This window comes from Sciurus vulgaris (assembly GCF_902686455.1).
Source record: "Sciurus vulgaris genome assembly, chromosome: 8".
NCBI lineage: Eukaryota > Metazoa > Chordata > Mammalia > Rodentia > Sciuridae > Sciurus > Sciurus vulgaris.
Window position 1 is genome coordinate 109472833 of NC_136468.1, and position 13883 is coordinate 109486715.

At 38.9% G+C, this 13883-nt stretch overlaps 1 pseudogene across 1 annotated transcript; it reads left to right on the top strand.

Moving 5' to 3' along the window:
* Positions 1-513: 513 nt before the first annotated feature.
* On the top strand, positions 514-1457 carry LOC306667678 (aurora kinase C-like; annotated as a pseudogene). The gene has a single exon. The product of its transcript is annotated as an aurora kinase C-like (transcript).
* The last annotated feature ends 12426 nt before the right edge of the window (positions 1458-13883 follow it).

Genomic DNA, 13883 nt, shown 5'->3' on the forward strand with positions numbered 1-13883 from the left:
TTTGATTAGTAATTATGTTTTGACAAGTTAATAATTAATTTTTTAAATGTTATATATTCAGATCATGAATATTTTTTATAAACTCTACTTTCCCCAAACATATTATACTGATGCATCATTTTCTTCTGTCACATATTTCTTTTTCTGTTTTTTAATCAGAGTATAGATTTGGGAATCTCAAGAAGCAGATTTAAATCCTAGATTAATGTGATATAAGAGGAATGAGCAGCAGCTCTGAAACCAGAAACAGGCTTAAATTCAACACGGCCCCACCTCAGCTGTGTTGTTTGTTCCCTCATTTTCCACCTGGTGTATTGGCACAGTCCTGTAATCCCAGCGACTTGGGAGGCTAGGGCAGGAGGATCCAAGTCCAAAGCCAGACTTGGCGATTTAGCAAGGCCCTAAGCAATTTAGGGAGACTCTGTCTCAATATTAAAAAATAAAATAAAACCTTCCTGGCATGAGACCTCCAGTCTGGGTTCATGTTGCCTCCTGGCGGGTTTTCACGACCACATGGACCCTGACGGGCAAAGGGCACAGGAGGTTCCTGGCTTACCCTCACCTTTCTCAGCATCCAAACGGAGGCAGTGGTCCTCCCGCGTACAGCATGGGCTCACAGCAGGCCAAGTGCAACCCAGAACCCCAACCAGGAGGCACTTCACAATAGATGACTTTGAAATGGGACGTCCTCTGGGCAAAGGTAAATTTGGGAACGTCTACCTGACTCTGCTGAAAAAAAACATTTCATCGTGTCCCTGAAGGTCCTCTTCAAGTCCCAGCTTGAGAAGGCAGGACTGGAGCACCAGCTGCGCAGGGAAGTGGAGATCCAGGCGCATCCCAGCATGTACAACTATTTCCATGATGCTCACCGGATATACCTGATTCTGGAATATGCTCCGAGGGGTGAGCTCTACACCTTTTTTGCAGAAAAGTGACCCCTTAGATGAGCAGCGAACGGCCACGATAATGGAGGAGCTGCAGATACCCTGACATACTGCCACAAGAAGAAGGTGATTCACAGGGATATTAAGCCAGAGACTCTGCTGCTGGGACTGATGGGTGAGGTAAAGATCGCAGACTTTGACTGGTCTGTGCACGCCCCCTCCCTCAGGAGACAGACCATGTGTAGGACTCTGGACCACTTGTCCCCAGAAATAGTCGAAGGCAGAATGCATGATGAGAAGGTGGACCCGTGGTGTGTCGGTGTGCTCTGCTAGGAGCTGCTGGTGGGAAAGCCGCCCTTTGAGAGCACCTCTCAGAGTGAGGCCCAGAGGTGCATTCCCAAGGAGGATGTGACGTTTCCTCCCTCAATACCCGTGGGGGCCCAGGACCTGGTCTCCAAGCTTCTTAGGTTCCAGCCTTCGGAGCGGCTGCCCCTGGCTCAGATCCTGGCGCACCCCTGGGTGAAGGCTCACTCCCGGAGGGTGTTACCTCCCTGTGCTCAGAAGGCCTCCTGAGCCCATCTACCTCTGTCTTTCCTGTGTATCCAGGGAACTGTCCTTCGTCTGTCTTTGTTTATGTTGGATGCTAATTAATAAAAATGAAATCACTTTAAAAAAAATAATAAAATTAAATTAAATTAAAAAGGCTGGGGAATGTACCCGTAGGTTCAATCCTTGATACCAAAACACACACACACACACACACACACACACACACAAAAAAAAAAAACCAGCAGCAGCTCATTTTCCTTGTCTAGAAAACGGTGGCAATATTATTATTTTCTTTATGAGATTATTGTGGTGACAAAATGAGGTAATGGTTATAAATCCTCTTACATTGTGACTGGCACATTATAAATGTAAAATTACTCTTGGTTCCATTTCTCCCCTCTTAATCACACATAGAAATAATTCAAGTTTATGTATCTGAACCCCTGCACAATTCAGACAGTGACCATCCATACATCTTTGTGATCCCTCAGCTCAATGTGTGACTGATCAGGTTGACATTTACAGCAGCTGAAGATATCTCGGTCCCCTTAACAAGTCAATGCAACTCAACCATAGGTTGTCAAGAAGGATAACATGTTTAAAAAGTTGTTTTCTCCCAGGAAAAATACGTTTGAGTGAAGGCTGACACGGTTAGAAGACAGCAAAGTGAATGACGTCCTCGCAGGAATTCTCTCGTTTCCTCTCTTGGCCAGCATTTTACAAAACACCTACTGCCAGGATTTTAGGGATTCAGATGACAAATTATCATCTAGCTTCAGAATTAAATCTATATTCAAAATGTTGGGTCCCACAGATATGAATGTAGTGGAGCCACCCCCCACCAGCATGTTCAATTAATGAAGATATAAAACCTCGGGGCTTGTCCCCATCAAGCGTTTATCAACTTTGCGTGGTTATATTTAACACATTAATTGTATTGGTCTTTAGGAGGGTGTTTATACTCCTATGTTGCACACATGTACAACATCCTTAATGCTTAGGCTGAGTCACACCTTTCAATTGATCAATTTCAACATTTACCTCCTTCTACTCACCAACTTTTGAATGTTGGCAATGTGAGACCACTTGAACAGGACATTGAATGTGTGAACACACCCCCTGCAGAAATATCTTCCACACCTTCCCTTATAATTGAACATTTGGGCTTCCTATAAATAGTGATGAGGCAAATTTATAATAGAAAAATACGGAATTGACCAGTTCTGGGCTCAATTCCTGCCTTCATTACTTAATCAATGCTTTCAATTGGATTTAAAAATTAGTCTGAACTTCAGTCTCTTACAAGGGGTTGCAAATCAAACCCACAAAATGTACTTACTCCTGTTTTCCTTTCATGCATAGATCCTGTAACTTCTGCTCATTGGTCTTTTTCTGTCCCAGGAACTACCTCTCCTCCATTGTTTTCCTTCAAAAACCTGCTTCTTCTCTTCATAACCAACCCAAATTGCCTGTATCATTTCAGCATTTTCAAGTAGAAAAAACAACAAAGCAACTTCTATCTTAGATCATAAGGAAATTTTTAAATTTTTTTAAATTTTTTACAGACTGCATTTTGATCCATTGTACAAAAATGGGGTACATAATTTTGTTTCTATGGATTCACACGATGTAGATTCATACCATTCATGTAAACATACATGTACATAGGGTGATGATGTCTGTCTCATTCCACCATCTTTCATACCCCCTCCCTGTCCTTTCCTTCTACATAATCTAAAGTTCCTCCATTCTCCCCCCACCGCCCCTATTATGTATCATCATCCACTTATCAGGAAAAACATTCGGCCTTCGGTTTTTTGGGATTGTCTTATTTCACTTAGCATGATATTCTACAGTTCCATCCATTTATCTGCAAATGCCATAATATTATTCTTTATGGTTGAATAATATTCCATCGTGTATACATACCACAGTTTCTTTAGCCACTCATCTGTTGAAGGGCATCTAGGTTGGTTATGAAATTGGTAACTGAAGACTTTTGAAGTTCACAGCTTTCTTCATGCCCCATCTGTTCAATACTGTCAGTGCTGTAGAAAGTCCCTGTGATTCCTTGTACCTCCTGTATATACTGTCTTTGCACCCCCGAAAAGATATAGTCTGCAATAATGGGTCTTCAAGCTCAACATCTGGAAAAAGCTACAGAAAACCATGTGTCTCTTCCCATGTGTGTGCGCTGAAGATTGAACCTAGGGCTTTGTATATGCTAAGCACACACTCTACCAGTGAACTACCCCCTAGTCCCTCTTCCCATAGGTTTTTAAAAATTTATCTTAAGCTTCACTATACCTGGACCATATTGAGTCATGAACCCTCCTTCTGACTCATCCCTAGGGCTAAGACAGATACTACTTTATCAGCTTAGATTAAGTGAGGCCTCTTCTGAATTGATAATGTGTACCTTTTGTATAATAACACGATTGGCAAACACGGGGGAAGGGGTAGCACAAATTTCTACATTGCAGTATTTCACCATTTACGTCTTTTCTTCAAAAGATTTTTTCCATTTCTACCATGTTTGCTCTTAGACTCTACCATCCTAATCCAACATGACCTCAGTGACCAGTTCTAGAAACTTCCATGGGAAACGTCTCCTGTTGGAGAATAGTACAATGAGTGTGTTTCCAGGAGTAGGTTCCCACTGGCTTCCCAGGAACATATAAATTTGCTGAAATTGTAAGATAAAATAAAATTGGGAAAGCTCTTTATAAACCAAAGATGAATGTGATTGTCTTCTGACTGATTCCAAAGTAAACACATGTATGAAACTATACTTGTCTCTGTGAGGAGGCCCTGCTTTGTGGAAGAGGAAAAACCTCATGGGGAACGTGCAATAACAGAAGTATCATTAATCTGTAGAGTATTGTTCACTCAATTACTGTCTTTTAATAAAATGGGCATTTGAAGGCCTTTTATTATGGAATTCACTGATGGTTTATCTTAAATCTATATATTTTTTGTAAAGCGTTCTTTATATTTACATAAACAAACAAAAAAGCAACAAAGTGGGTGATATAGACAAAAAATGAAAATATGTGAAACGTTCACCTTAAGGCTAATGGATACATCATTATTTATTTGTTCTAAGTAGTTATACATGACAATAGAATGCATTTACTCACTTTGATAGGTCATACATAAATAGGGTATAATTTCTCATTTTTCTCATTGTACATGTTGCAGAATCACATCAGTCATGCAGTCACATGTGTACATAAGACAATATTGCCTGTTTCACTCTCCAATCCCTCCTACCCTCATATCCCTTCCCCTACCTTCACACTCTGTACCTAATATAAAGCAACTCTATTATTCCACAGGGCACCCCCACACCTTACTGTAAATTAGTATCCACATATCAGAGAAAACATTCAGCCTTTGGTTCTCTGGATTTGGCTTATTTTGCTTAGCATGATATTCTCCAACTTCATCCATGTAAAGCAAATGCCAGAATTTCATTCTTCTTTAAAGCCGAGTAATATTTCATTGTGTATACATATACCACATTTTCTTTATCCATTCATCTGTTGAAGGACTCCTAGGTTGATTCCATAGTTTAGCTATTGTAAATTAAGCTGTTATAAACATTGACATTTCCACATCACTGAAGTATGCTGATTTTAAGTCCTTTAAGTATAAACTGAGGAGTGGAATAGCTAGGTCAAAAGGTGGTTTCGTTGTAAGTTTTCTAAGGAATCTCCATACTGCTTTCCTAGTGGTTGCAGCAATTTGCAGTCCCACCAGCAATGCATGAGCATACCTTTTACCCCATATCCTTGCCATCAATTATTATTGCCTGTATTCTTGATGATTGCCATTCTTACTGGTGTGAGATGAAATCTTAGAGTGGCTTTGACTTGCATTTCTGTGATTGATAGAGATGTTGAACATTTTTTCATATATTTATTGATCGACTGTATTTCTTCTTCTGTGAAGTATCTGTTCAGTTCCTTAGCCAATTTATTGATTGGGTTAGTCATTTTTTTGGTGTTAAGATTTTTTAGTTCTTTATATATCCTAGAGATTAACGCTTTATCTGAGGTGCATGTGATGGCAGCAACGTCTGCCGCAGCAGCATCTTGGGTACATTCTTAATTAGATTTTTAAAGTACAGAATCTTATCAATATATTCCCTAGAGAGATTACACATTATAATAAAAGGTACAACCTCTCAAGGTGAGAACTTTATTTAAATGAGCAAGATAGTTATATTTTGTTGAAAAAAAAACACGATACCTGATACCTAATACATTTAAGAAGGCACCTGTAATATTGACCTTGTTCATGATTGATCAGTAAAATACTTGTTTGTCACTTCACAAACATTTAGAAAGTTTTATTCACTACGTCAGGCCTCCATAATGTACATAGATTTGCAAAATATTAGTAAACATGGTACATGTGTTCCTACCATAATAAATTTTAACACTATAAATAAATGCAAATACATCTCTATTTTTTGGAACTCTCATTCTTATCAACCAGTAGGGTTCCACCTAATAGAAACACCTATCCCAGGACACTCCATAATTGTATTTTTTCTTCATGAAAAGCTGGTGCTACCAGTTTCTCCTTGGCTGAATTCCCAGACACCGGATGCTTTAGTTTTATTACAAACCTTGCCCATTTTAATCTGATTCTTTCTTCATGATACATGAGCCTCTCCTTGCAGGGTAAGTTCATTCGAGTGCAGTTCTCTCATTTTAAATTAATCGGCTGCCTTCCACATTATCCAGATTGAAGTGTTGATTATGTACTATTTATCTTCTTAATAACAAAAAAATTAATCTGTAAAGGAAAGATCAAAGGAGACGCTCTGTTCCTCACTGTGAGAGATGAAGTGGTCTGATGTCACCGAAAGGAACATTTGCCTCCTTGTATTTATTTCTGAGTGGTTGTTATTTTATTTAAATGTGATTGCTTTCTGGACTTTATATTTTTAACATTAGTCCCAGAATACCCATCCGATTCATTTCCGGTCTTAATAAGACCAGAGCTGCTTCTTGTCAGGAATGCTGAAGAGCCCCTCCTAAGGTCCACCTTTAAACCAAGTGCAGCATCCTCTTCAGAACCAAGATGTAACATCCACACCCAAAGCAAAAGCTGCAAGGAGATACTCAGACTGCTAAGCACTCTTTTTTTGCTAAGTGATCAGCATAATCTCTTCCTAACAGCCCCTTGCTTGTTCCTCCCTCCAACCACCAGCTTCCTTCCCATTCTGCAGTGTGATGAGGGAAGACACGCTCATTTGTAAACACCAGATGGAACCAGGGAACACGTCCACACACATATACCTAAGAAATTAGATCAGATGTTCAGGCTTCTCCTTCCCAAGAGATCAGCTCTGTGCTTCACTGTAGAATAGCAGTCCAGGGTTACTTCAATGTTAGAATAAGATGCAGAGAGACACAGATTCTTCTATAGAGCAATACTCAAAGAATGAATAAAGATGATGGAGGCCATGGCAGAAATGTCATCAGAGCCCTGGAATCAAACCCTAATCTATATGTAATTTCTTCCATAAACTATGCAGATATTCCATCAATGCATACCAAGTGCTGAACACATAGCAAGTCTGAAGAATGCAGCAATGAACCTTAAAGTCCCAGTCATGTAATTTAAAGGACATGGCTCATGAGCCCAATAATAATTTGCACTTTGAGAGAGGGTTTCTTAGATGCCAGGCATTTCTGTGGATGATTTATTAGTCGTTTTAATTTCCATAGAAATCTTTTAGGAAAGTCACTATGGCTATCTCTATTTTATAGAGAAACAAAAACAGGCACAGAAAATTAAAATACTTGTCCCAAAAGACACAGCCAGCAAGCTACACTACCAGGTTTTGGGTGTAGACAGCAGGAACAGCCCCAAAATTAGTGCTTTGAGCCTTTGGCTGTATCAACAGTTTCAGCCAACTTCAGCATCCCACTCTAGCTCATCTTCATGAAAGAGGACACAATCTCAGAATCCTTTAGGCTGGGGGAATCAAGCTGGAGGTGATCTTAGATAATACTCCTGTATCTGGGGAGAGGAGGCTGAAGCTAGCAGAGGGCTTCTAACTGAAGAGTCTCTGGGCACCAAGTTCCTATATTACTTGTTGCCTTCCTCGTTTTACACTAGCTGCAGCCAGGAAGGTGTTCAAGCTAACTGGATCACTCTGCCTCACATTGTCCAGCCTGAATTTGGCAGAGTAAGTAAGCTCCAATTACATTGCCTTTTGTTAACTTCAGCTTTTTAAATTCTTTTTCTTGTCTATGTCCCTTGGAACCCTGCCTATGTATTTTCAATCTTGCATCTTAACTGCAGGCCCCCACTCAGCAGAAAGACTTCATTTACAAGGTCCAAAGCTCCTCCCTGCAGGGTGATCTTTTCTCCATGTGTCTATCACAGATAAGTAGTAGCTGGTCATCTGGAGAATCCAAAAGATCAGGACATACCCCAAACATCGGTACCTTCTGAGTGCAGCTGGGCATCTCCTGCAGGACAGAGCAGAGCAACAGGCTAGCCAAGGGTAGTGTGTGAGAGGAACAAAGACCTAGCTGGGAGATGCACATGGGTCTCCACTTCACCAAGCGGTAGGTCTGTCCTCTGAGCCTGGACGTCCTCACTAAAATGATGGGAAGAGCAGAATCTAGAACTGTAAGAGTCTCATAGAAGTGCCTAAAACCTGTAGCTCTGATTACTAGTCAGTGAAATTTAATCTGGTATTTGTTACTCAGGTGTTTTCACTTGGCAGCAATTTATCCCTTTTTTTTAATACATTCATTTTATTTATTTATTTTATGTGGTGTCAAGGATCAAACCCAGTGCCTCACACATACCAGGCAAGTGCTCCACCACTGATCTACAACCCTAGCCCCGACACAGGGAATTTCTGTTAATGAACATTTATAATCTGAACATTGATGCCCTCTTTCCTTTTTGAAAACAGTTGCATTCTTCTTGCCATTCGGTTTTGATTTTAATCATCTTTATTTGTTTATTTTTTATTTGTTCTCATTAGTTATACATGACAGTAGAATGCATTTTGACATATCATACATAAATGGAGTATAGCTTCTCATTCTTCTGGTTATACATGATGTAGAATCACACCAGTCATGTAATCATATATGTGCATAGGGTAATAATGTCCAATTCATTCTACTATCCTTCCTCCCTCTATACCTACTCCCTTCCCTTCACTCCCCTCTGTCTAATCCAAAGTATCTCTATTCATCCCTAGTCCCATCACCCTTATTGTGAATTAACATCTGCATATCAGAGAAAACATTTGACCTTTGGTTCTGTGAGACTGACTTATTTTGCTTAGCATGATATTCTCTAGTTCCATCCATTTACCAGCAAATGCCATAATTTCATTCGTCTTGAAGGCTGAGTAAAATTTATCCCTTTTGATTCGCATACTTTTCTGTCTTCATGACACAATCCATAATACACATGAGATCTGAGATTACACAAACTTAAATCTAAATCTGTAGGCCCTCATTCCAACCTTTGATTCTAGGCAAGTCTCCTAGTCTGTCCTGCCTTCCATTCATAAATAAAAATAATAACACTTTCAAGAGTTCTCCTAAAATTTTTTTTTTTAATAAAGAGTTTTATGTGACCAGCATCTGATGCACACCAGTCCTTCATGAAAATTCATGTAAGGAAAGAGCTTGCATTGTCTTTTTTTCCCCAATTCCCATCATGGAAAACCTTACCAAAAGTTTTATTTAAATTACCTATGAGGTTATTCACTTATTTTTCTCAAAGGACAGACATTTTATACCAAAATGTTAAGAGTTCCACTTGAGACAATACTGAATTAGGCAGCAAAGATATTCTTCACACAACCCAAGTGGTAGAAAGATTCACTAGATAATAGTGGATTCTCCTATCCAGGTGGAGACACAAAGTCCTGCTGAGTTTAATATAGTCCTTCAAGACCTGGCTTTAAATGGGCCATCTCCGGCCAAGAAACGTGGAGTGAGGCAATGAGTATTTATGTCTGTAATTACCTGATTTGCATAGCTAATTGCCCTCCACTGCCTGTGCAGCCTGGATTGTGCCAGTAGTCTAGATGTGGGGCCAAGAGCCAACAACTGCCTAGTACAAATGCTCTTTCTGCAATTCATTTGCTGAATGGCTTAGACAAATCACTTAGCGCCTCCACATTTCAATTTTCCACTCTCCGTAAGCGTGGCAATGGTTTATACTTGTTTACCAATTAGCTGACTTAGTTAATAAATTTAAATTGCTTTGTAGATAGGTGATATTGAGTGCGAGTAAGTATTAATTATTGTGATTTGTGAACACTTCTCAGATAGTGAGTCTTATATGCAAATGAGGCAATAACTAGCCTAATTTGGTAAAAAGAGAAATAAATGCTAAGTAGACATTGTGTCAGCAAGTACAAATGTTTACATGAAAGCAGAAAGGAAGAATTAGAAGATGCACTGGTGGGAAATTGTCCTTGGACTGCCAAATTAATCTGTTGCTTGCAGAGTCAAAAACAGATTGAGAAAGTGAATGATCTATCAAGAGACCGTGGGCAACTTCACCCCTTGTAGAGAGCAAGCCAAAATCTGCATGGCTGGTCCTGGGAAAACTCAAGGATAGTCCAGCAGTTACAAATGCCTTCCATGATAGTAATTAGTTACTGTACTCAACACACCTAAATTGCATCTGCATGAGGGGACACATGCTCTGTTGGGTGATTGGAAAGGGAAATGAATGTGACCTAAGAGAGAAAAGTACTAGGAATTATTCTCACCCTTTGAGGAACTCCAAATCTGAGAGAGGAAGACCTACAAACATGTGCACGTGCTCACCTGCACATACACACACACACATATATATCCTTACACAAGAAATTAGATAATTATAAGGGACATCTGAACGAGCAACTAGAGTTAAAAGAAATCAAGAGGGCCTTCAGGGAGGAGGTTATATTTGAACTAGGTCCTAGATAAACAGGTAGTAATTAGCAAGAAAGAATTGAGTGCACAGTTCAGCCTTTTGAGCAATAAGATAAGTGGATCATTCTGACCATTCTATTGTATGAACAGAACAGATCCAACACAGGCAAACCAAAAGGACATAATTATAATAACAGGTGAACAGAGAAGGGAGGATATGGCTGAGGAGGGTCTCTGAACCACCTTCTTAATAGATTGTCTCCTAGGCCATGTACTAAGGAAGAATTTTTTTTATACTTTTAAAAAAATGTTTTATTGGTGCATTATAATTTTACATGGCAATGGAAATCATTGTGCTACACTCATACATGCACATAAAATGGAATTTTAAGTCTACAAAATCATGGTTTCCTTCAGGGGGAAAGGGGACTGAAATGTCCCCTTTCCCCCTGAAGGGGACTGAAATGTCCCCTTTCAATGAAACTTAAGGAGGTGAAAACCACAACAAATTAGAGTAAAAATTTTGAGCTTATGTTGTTAACTCTAAGAAAGCCAAATACCTAAACTGCCTTTGCATAACGGATGTTAATTTTTGTAATTATCTGAAGGGTAGCATAATCAATTTATTTATTTCTTTACCCACCTCCTTCGTACACACTGCATTATCTCTATACCAGAGTCCTATGCTGGATATTTGTCATTGGATGACTTTTGGGAACTGACCCTCTTCCTATCTGGGGAAACTCTGTTTTTGCTTTGGCAGGCAGTAGCTCTGTACCTCTTCCTAGGGAAGCTATCAAGGAGCAGATAATCCCTCCCCCTATGGGTAGCCAGGAGGTGGAGAGGTGGCCTGACCCCAACCGCCATCTAATCCCAGACACCGTGGTTTCAGGCAAGGCTATGAGGCTATGGAGAGAACAGGGCAGAGGACTAGGAAGTTCAAGATTCCAAAGGGGTTGCTGGGTGTGGTGGAACATACCTGTAATCCCAGCAGCTCAGGAGACTGAGGCATGAGGATCACAAATTGAAAGTCAGCGTCAGCAACTTAGCGAGGCCCTAAGCAAACTAGTAAGACCCTGTCTCAAAAAAATAAATAAATAAAGGACTCTGGTGTGGCTCAGTGGTTAAGCCCCTGAGTTCAACTCCTGGTGAAAAATAATAATAATAAGATTCCAAGTGGGGGTTGACTGCAAGTGTGTCATGATGGTCACACCAGAGATAGCACTGTAAGCTCCCTGACCTCCTTGTGCTCCAGTCCTGGCCATTCTCCCAGGTGAGCCCACAGCCCTACACAAGGACTCTGAGAACCCCCAGTACCTATTGGAATGATTTATTGTCTGTGTCACTTTGCAAGTGAGAACCCTATAGCACTACAGAGGTTTCCATCCTGTACCTGGAGGAACAGAGAACAGATATACCCTGAGACTCAGGGGTGCCTTCTTGACTCTAGCCACACCATTTAGTCCAGTACTGCGCTGAGGTTCTACCCAGCATCAGAGTGGTGAGGTATTATGAAGTACACCCAGGTTTTGACAGCATAGAAGGGGGAATGAAAATTGTACAGTAGTTAATATTTTTGTATTCATACCCATAATCCACGTAAGAAAGGATAGGAGCAACCATTTATCTCCTACTATGAGCTTGGTATAACTTACATCCCCCCTTATGTAGTCCATCCTATCTAATATCTTCATCATTATAGGGATAGAATTTTACCCATGTTTACAGAAAAGACTTGAGGCTCCAGAAAGCTTGTTATTTGCAAACAACACAGAAACAGTATGTGTTTGCCTAACTCTTTTTATTTCATAAAGCTGTAGTTAGACCTGAGTCAGAAAAGCTTGGTTATCTGTGATAAATATCGTTTAACAGCTTGTGCAAGAAGATGGACAGAATTGCAGGCACAGAATTAATAAAGTAGGTATTTATGCTTTAAGATTTGTTATATTCATAAATAATCCCTTATACCCTGCAGAAATAGAAACTGCCTTTTTCTGGCCCTAAAAAATGAAAGAATAAGAAAAAAATTAATAAACCTTACCTGATAAGAGATTTCTATGCAGAATATGTAAGAACTCTTACAACTCAGTAATAAAAAATGCATAATCTAATTTTAACATGAACAAAGGATTTGAATAGACATTTCTTCAATAAAGATGCACAAATAGCCAAAAAAGTCATGAAAAAATACTGAGTATCATCAATTACTAAAGAAAGGCAAATATAAGCTGCAATGAGATCTCACTTCACCCCTACTAGAATGACTAAATTAACAAGTCTTGGTGAGAATGTAGAAAAATTTGATCTGATACATTGCCAAAAGAAAAGTAAAATTCATGTTACAATACATGAGCCACAAACAATATGCTAAGTGAAAGAAACCAGCAGAAAAGACCAACTGTTTCATGTGCTGTTATACAGAATGTCCATAATAGGCAAAAATATAGAAATAGTAGGTTGATGGTTGCATAGGGAATGGTCAAGGGGGCTGATGTGGATCAGGAGTAAAATAAGAGTAGCTGATAATAGGCACAAGTTTCTTTTTGGGTTAATGAAAATGTTCTAAGATTAAATTATATTGATGATTCTACAATGCTATAAATATGCTAAACAAATGAAATTCGTGGTTACATAAATTATATCTCCCAACGAAGCTCTTCCAAATAAAAGGAATGTTATTAATTTAGCTGATAATTATACCATGGACCATTTTCCTTCTCAATAACTCTATAAAATCTAACAACTATCTTTCTTTATGTCTAACAAACCTTGGGCTACATAGGCCACTTAATCTCTGTACGTACCTCTCTAGGTAACACAGTGAATGAAAAACTAATATCTAAGAGGAATGCTTTATTATGTTTTTGACTAAAGAAATGATATTCAAATGATAGAACCCAATATGTTTTGAAAATTTTATATGTAACCTCACAATCATTTTATGATACATATATTTCCATTTCTCTATATTTTTCTGTGCTTGAGAAAAATGAGACTGATTTTTTCAAGAATTTTGAATAATTAATAAGCTTATCAAATATACAATTGTTTATCTTCAAAATAAGAATTTCTACTGTGTTTTTTCATTATACAGAAGTTCAAACCTCTAACATAACAATTTGCTTCAGAGACAGCAAAAAGTCATGAAAACAAAGCTGTTATTTCTTCATCATTTGTAGAAAGAAACAATTTTGGCACCAAAAGATTGCAAAAAATAATTGTCCCAACTACATAAAATGTGGATGAGTAAGGATGCTCCCTCAGTTCTCAGTCCAATATTCCTGAAGGTGTTTGACACTGTACTACTTAGAACACATCTTTAACTTAGTTTTCTTTAATTCTTGTGAAACATATTTAATCTTATATTTTTCTTCTTTATAAAAGCAATAAAATTCATGCACTGAAGGTAACAAATAAAAAAATAACAATAAAAGAACTTTCCATACTAGAACAGGTGTTAAATTAGCCACAAGAGGACTCTCGTGTTATTTCCCAAATGTAATACAATGGAATTACAGGGAATGCATCA